Below are 6,000 nucleotides of genomic sequence, written 5' to 3'. Positions count from 1 at the left end.
AACCGAGACTTCTTGCCCTGAGTATTTTAGAAGAAGAAGTATTGAGGCCCTGAACACACCGGACATCCAGATACGAAAAATCATTTTAAACAGCAGGTTGTGAAGACCGCTAATGTCTTGCAATTAGCGGCCGGTTAAGTTTAGGCCAGTTGGCTGAGATGTAAGTTTGCCCTGATATGGTTATTATCCTTAGGAATTTCAACACCTGCCAAGGTGATGCAAAACAATCTTTGTCTCGTGGGTTCCCGTTAAAATTCACTGGGCCTGTTCTCAAGACTTGAGGATTTAAAGGGAATGTTTCACACTTGAAGGTACTGGAATAAACATGGAATATGATGAAATAAGCTCATGTATAACTACTGGTGCGCTTTTTAATTAGAAAAGACTGCCCAAAGAAGCACAGTTCTGTTAAGCGAATATGCTCCTCACTGCGTCATGGTTTCATTACGTCATCGTGCTTTGCACAACATTGACTGAGAGCCAATTGATCGCCGTTAGATCTGGAAATCGTCCGTACGAACGCAAGATATCAACGCCTCGACAATACATTTTTATTGGTCTTGATCGCCGCATGCCTTATGGAAGAACAAGATTTGAAGGTTGTTATTATGACGTTATGAATGCCAAAGTAACTTTGGAATACCCACCCCGAAATGCTCTCCCCATTGGTGTGGGCGTGAAGCTCAGAAACTAGAGGGGCTCAGATGTTGAGAAGGGCCGAGTTTTGAACAACTGTGAAAGTCTTCGAGATGGCTAATTCAGTTCAAAACCCCGCTTCAATGCGGAACACTTCCTTTAACCACGGACTTTGACTTCAGCTCTGATCGGACTTGTGAGTTTTTGGTCAAAAGCTGCTGATGTGCCGTGCTATGAAGCAGTTGAGTTGGCATGTTTGCTTCGCTGAGGTCCACTTGCTTCCGAAGCTGGGGTCGCGCAGTTTATGCCAATAGGTGTCATCTGACACCGCTCACGCCCGGCATGATTAGTTGATAGCCATATCTTTTTGGTATTTAATAGCAGGGCAGAGCGTCCACATCGCACAAGCTGCTACTTATATTATGTTATATATATATATATATATATATAACATATATATACATATATATATATATATATATATATATATATATATATATATATATATATATATATATATATATATATATATATGTGTGTGTGTGTGTGTGTGTGTGTGTGTGTGTGTGTGTGTGTGTGTGTGTGTGTGTGTGTGTGTGTGTGTGTGTGTGTGTGTGTGTGTGTGTGTGTGTGTGTGTGTGTGTGTGTGTGTGTGTTGTGTGTGTGCATATTGCGGCGACCATTCATGCCTGGATCGGCTACAGTTCGTTCCTGCCAACAAAAGCCCGTCTTTGTACGGACAGAAATCAAATATATATGTATATATATATATATATATATATATATATATATATATATATATGTGTGTGTGTGTGTGTGTGTGTGTGTGTGTGTGTCCGTCTGGTACGTATATGTATACATCTGGTGATTATATTCATCCATCTGGTGCTTATAAGTATCCATCTGGTGCTCATATGCATCCATCCGGTGCCGAAATTCTTCAGAGGAGTGTTCCGTCTGCTTGCCGTTCAGAGTTGCGTGCCACCGGCCGTAAGGCACTTAGAGCCGTCGAATCACACGGTGTAACCCTGTGGCGCGAACCAGCTTCACCAGCGAGATGGTGCTGTCGAACAGTAACACGACCCTGTGACGAGAGCCAGCCTCACCAGCGAGATGGTGCTGTCGAACAGTAACACGACCCTGTGACGTGAGCCAGCTTCACCAGCGAGATGGTGCCGTCGAAGAGTAACACGACCCTGTGACGTGAGCCAGCTTCACCAGCGAGATGGTGCCGTCGAAGAGTAACACGACCCTGTGACGTGAGCCAGCTTCACCAGCGAGATGGTGCCGTCGAACAGTAACACGACCCTGTGACGTGAGCCAGCTTCACCAGCGAGATGGTGCCGTCGAACAGTAACACGACCCTGTGACGTGAGCCAGCTCAGCCGGGGTCGTCATCCGCGGGTGCGGCTGCCACATGACCTCTGTGTCTCTCCGTGACACGACCCCGCTGATCCGGCGCAGGTCAGGCCTCCAGATGATCGAGGACCCGGACACGCGCCCGAGGATGAGCGAGAAGCGCATGCTCTGCCTGACGCTCACCGTCCTCTTCCTGCTGCTGTTCGTCGGCCTGCTGGTCGGCCTGGTCACGTGGTACCGGGCTGAGGCGGACAACCAGGCGGCGCTGGCCGAGACCAACCAGCTGTGGCAGACGCGGCTGTACCAGTGCCGGCGCGGTCAGTTGACGCCGAGCCAGCGTCGGGCTGGCCAGCTGCGCTTGCGCCTTAGCCGCCACCCTCACGCGGCTCAGCTGTCGAATGCACTGTAAGCTCCTGTTAGAGAGGCCTGTCACTGCCTTATTCGGTAGGCTAGTGTAACCGCTCCTGTCCTTCTGTTAGCCTGCTTTCGGGCAAGATGAACAAGCTAACTCGCTGCTGTCGCTCGGTTTTCAAGCAATAATCGGTATGCATGTGTCAACATGCTTAATCGCATCGATAACATCATTACGCTTTGCAGTCTGGTGTCGTAGCCTCTTTCAATAGGCGTCAGCGTTCGGTCTCAGCTCACCAGCACGTCATGGCAGTCATCAATACGGTAGCGTAGCGCCTGCCTTGAGCGCGGCACACCGCTCGACGCCGACACACTGCGCCGCGTCGGCGCCGCTCAGACGTGCGGTGGGGTGCCGGCGCCGCTCAGACGCATGATGGGGGGTCCCGGCGTCTCTCAGACGTGCGATGGGGTGCCGGCAGGCCGCGAGGCTACAGAGCGGCGCCTGGTGAGGACCGCCTCCCGGGTCGGCTGCCTGTTCGACGAGGACTCGCCGTACCACCAGGCGGCGCTGCAGGGCCTGGCCGACGCCAACTCGCGCGCCGGCCTCAGCAGACCGCTCCTGCAGACGGCGCCACACGCGGCCAACGACACGCAGGGGGCGCTGGTGCTCAACAACATCACGCTGATGAGCAGCGACATCGCCAAAACGGTGAGCGCCGACGGTGACGGCTGGTCGGTCCCCCGGCGCTGACCCGCTGCGGCACTGATCAAGTGCTGCGGTGACAGGTGTTTCTCCACAAGAAGTAGATGGCGAGTTGAGGGGCAGGGAAAGCCTGGATGCAGTCTTGTGGACCTACAGTGAGTGAGCAGGCTTTTAAGTCTGAGTTTTCCCGGTCAACAGATGATCCACCGCCATGTGGAGAAGTGTAGATTTCGAAATGTTCATCATGTGTTTCAATATTAGGCCACGTGGGTGGCAAATGCTCATATCTTTGTCATGCTATTACACCCCCGGCTGGGAATTCATTGCCTGCTACCCCTCTCCTCGCCCAAAATCGGCCACTCAGCATCGCGTCGGAGGACGGTCAACCCAGCATATGAGCCCCTCAGGCTTGACAAATGGGCTGAGTTGACCGGACGGCTGGGTTCGGGGTCAAAGAGCAACCGATCAGCGCCAAAGGATTGCGTGCGGGATTCTGGTAGCATGAATTCATATTTACAGCCTGCACACCCTAATGCATGAAATTTGGAACGCCGCGTTATTCCGTGTTTATGCAGGGCCGCCACTCCATGCTTATTGAATTGCTAAGGAAGCCTTGTGCGACTTCAGCGTCATGTGCACATAAAAAGGAACGTTCGCACTTCCGTGCCGGCGGCCATGCGTTGACCTGCGGCCCCGCTCACCAGGAGGGCTCGCTGGCCGCCGTACAAGAGCTCTACAAGTCAGGCGTGCGGCTCTTCATCGGTTTCCCGAACAGCGATGACCTGTTCTCGGTGGTGCGGTGGGCGCGCACACACGCGCCCGACGCCGTGTTCGTCTCGCCGTCGGCCACGGCCACGGACGTGCAGCACGGCGCCGGCAGTCCGCTGCTGCTCAGCATGGGCGATTCGGCGCTGGCCGTGGCGCTGCTGTGCCTGCTGCGCGACCGCGGCGTGCGCCACCTGGTGCCGGTGGTGGCCGACACCACGTACGGCCGCAGCCTGCTGGAGGAGCTGCGCCGCGCCGCCCTCTACGACGGCGCCTGGACGGCCGTGCTCGAGCCTGTCCAGTACCGGCCCGAGGCGATGGCCGAGCGTGACGCGCGACGCGCCGTGCTGCGCGCCGCGCGAGACGCGCTGGCGCGCCTCGGCGGGCGGCCGGCCGACGCCGGCCTGCTGTTCGTCGCCGGGACGGAGATGCGCCAATTCCTCGAGGACGGCGCCTGGGACACGCGGCTGGGGGCGGCGCAGTGGTTCGGCGCCGACTCGCTGGCGCTGCGCGGCGACCTGCTGGCGACGCCGGCGGCGCGCGCCGCCCTCGTCCGCGTCCGACTGACGGCGCTCATTTACGAAGGAGCCATCGGCGCGACCGACGCGGAGCAGCGCTGGGCCGTGCTGAGCCGGCTGCGCACCAGCGCCGAACAGCCGGCACCCAACGTGCTGCGCGCCTACGACGGTGCCATGATGCTGGCCGAGCTGGGCCACCTAGTGCTGGGCCGTGGCGACACGACGGCGGCGCTAGCGGCTCTGCGCGCTGCTGCTCGGCCGGGGGTCACCGGTGCCGCCGCCGTCAGCGACGGCTCGCGCCGCGCCGGCGGTCGCTTTGCCGTGGCACGCGTGGTGGCGCGCGCCGTCGGCGGGCGGCGGCTGATGGCGCCCAGCGGCCCCGACGCCGACACCCTCTGGGTGGTGACGGGCCAGGTGCGCATCGAGGCCGACCCGGACCAGGGCATGTACTTGGGCCGCACTGTGCTCAGCACGGCCGGCTCCGGGCTGCACCTGGTGCGGCGCGCCGACGTGCAGGCGCTGTACGCGGCGATCGGCGGCTGCCGCGGCGACAGTCTGACGGTGACGGCCGTCGAGCCGGCCGCATACCGCGCTGTCAGCGCCGACTACCGGGCCGACGAGCTGCCCGACCGTCTGCTGGTGCCGGCCGCCCACCCCGTGCGGCTCGAGCTGCACTGCGGCGCCTCCGACTCCGGCCTGCTGCAGATGGCCGTGCGCTGTCCGGCCGTCCACCTGCCCGGCGCGGACACAGTCTTCTGCCTGGCCGAGACCTACCGCCTGGTGAGCGGCAACGCGTCACGAGTGCCCGCCGCCGGCGTGAGATGGCAGCACGAGCGGCACCTGGTGCGCTGCGGCGCCGCCTCGGCCGCGTGCCTTGACCAGCCGTGCGACGAGCAGCGTTCGTGCGTGAATGCGGTCGCGGACGAGTTAACCCAGTGGCTCGAGGGCCACAGCGGGCCGTGACGACGCGGGCGTTCCGCCACCGTCGTGTTCGTGGCACTCAAAGAACGCCTTCCCGCTAGCCGATGTACAGGCAAGTCGAGCCTCCGAGTTGATTGTGAGATTGAAAGGCGTTGAAATAAAAAGAACCGAAACTGCTTGCCTGCCTGATGACCTGAACATGAAAGGCAACGTTGTTAAGTATTTTCCCCGACTGTCGCGCGATGTCTTGAACCTGTTGATTTTGAAATGCATAACGTGTTGTTGAAAATAAACATGGGTCTTTGTGAAAAAAGTGATTGTTAATGAAATGACATGCAAACACAACAGCACACATGTGCCTGGCGGGACAGGCTCTACCACATTGTTCCAGGAATGCGAGGCGGCAGCTTGGGGTTGAAAAATTGTCCGATATTATTTGGTAACGGCGCAATAGACTTTTCTGATTTACTTGGGTTCGCCACAGGGGGCCGACATCACGGGTTAGGGATCACCGAGCTTCGCGGACGGTTGCCACGAAATTTGTCGGAACTGCGACGTAATTTCCGTACCCGCAAAGACATCTGCCTGGCAACTGTTCTGAACTAGACAACTAAAGTGGTTCAGCGACATGCTGAACTCGAAACTAATAGGAAACGCGGCTTTAACGGCCTTTTGTTGCTTTCTGTCCGATCAGACAGGGACCATGACCAATATGAGGTGCCGCAGGATCCAAGAAACGGAACTCTA

The sequence above is a fragment of the Pollicipes pollicipes genome, unplaced genomic scaffold (assembly GCF_011947565.3).
Source record: "Pollicipes pollicipes isolate AB1234 unplaced genomic scaffold, Ppol_2.1 Scaffold_7261;HRSCAF=8764_pilon_pilon_pilon, whole genome shotgun sequence".
In the NCBI taxonomy this organism is placed as follows: domain Eukaryota; kingdom Metazoa; phylum Arthropoda; class Thecostraca; order Pollicipedomorpha; family Pollicipedidae; genus Pollicipes; species Pollicipes pollicipes.
The sequence above is the reverse complement of the archived record's forward strand: the minus strand, read 5'-3'. Positions refer to the sequence as shown.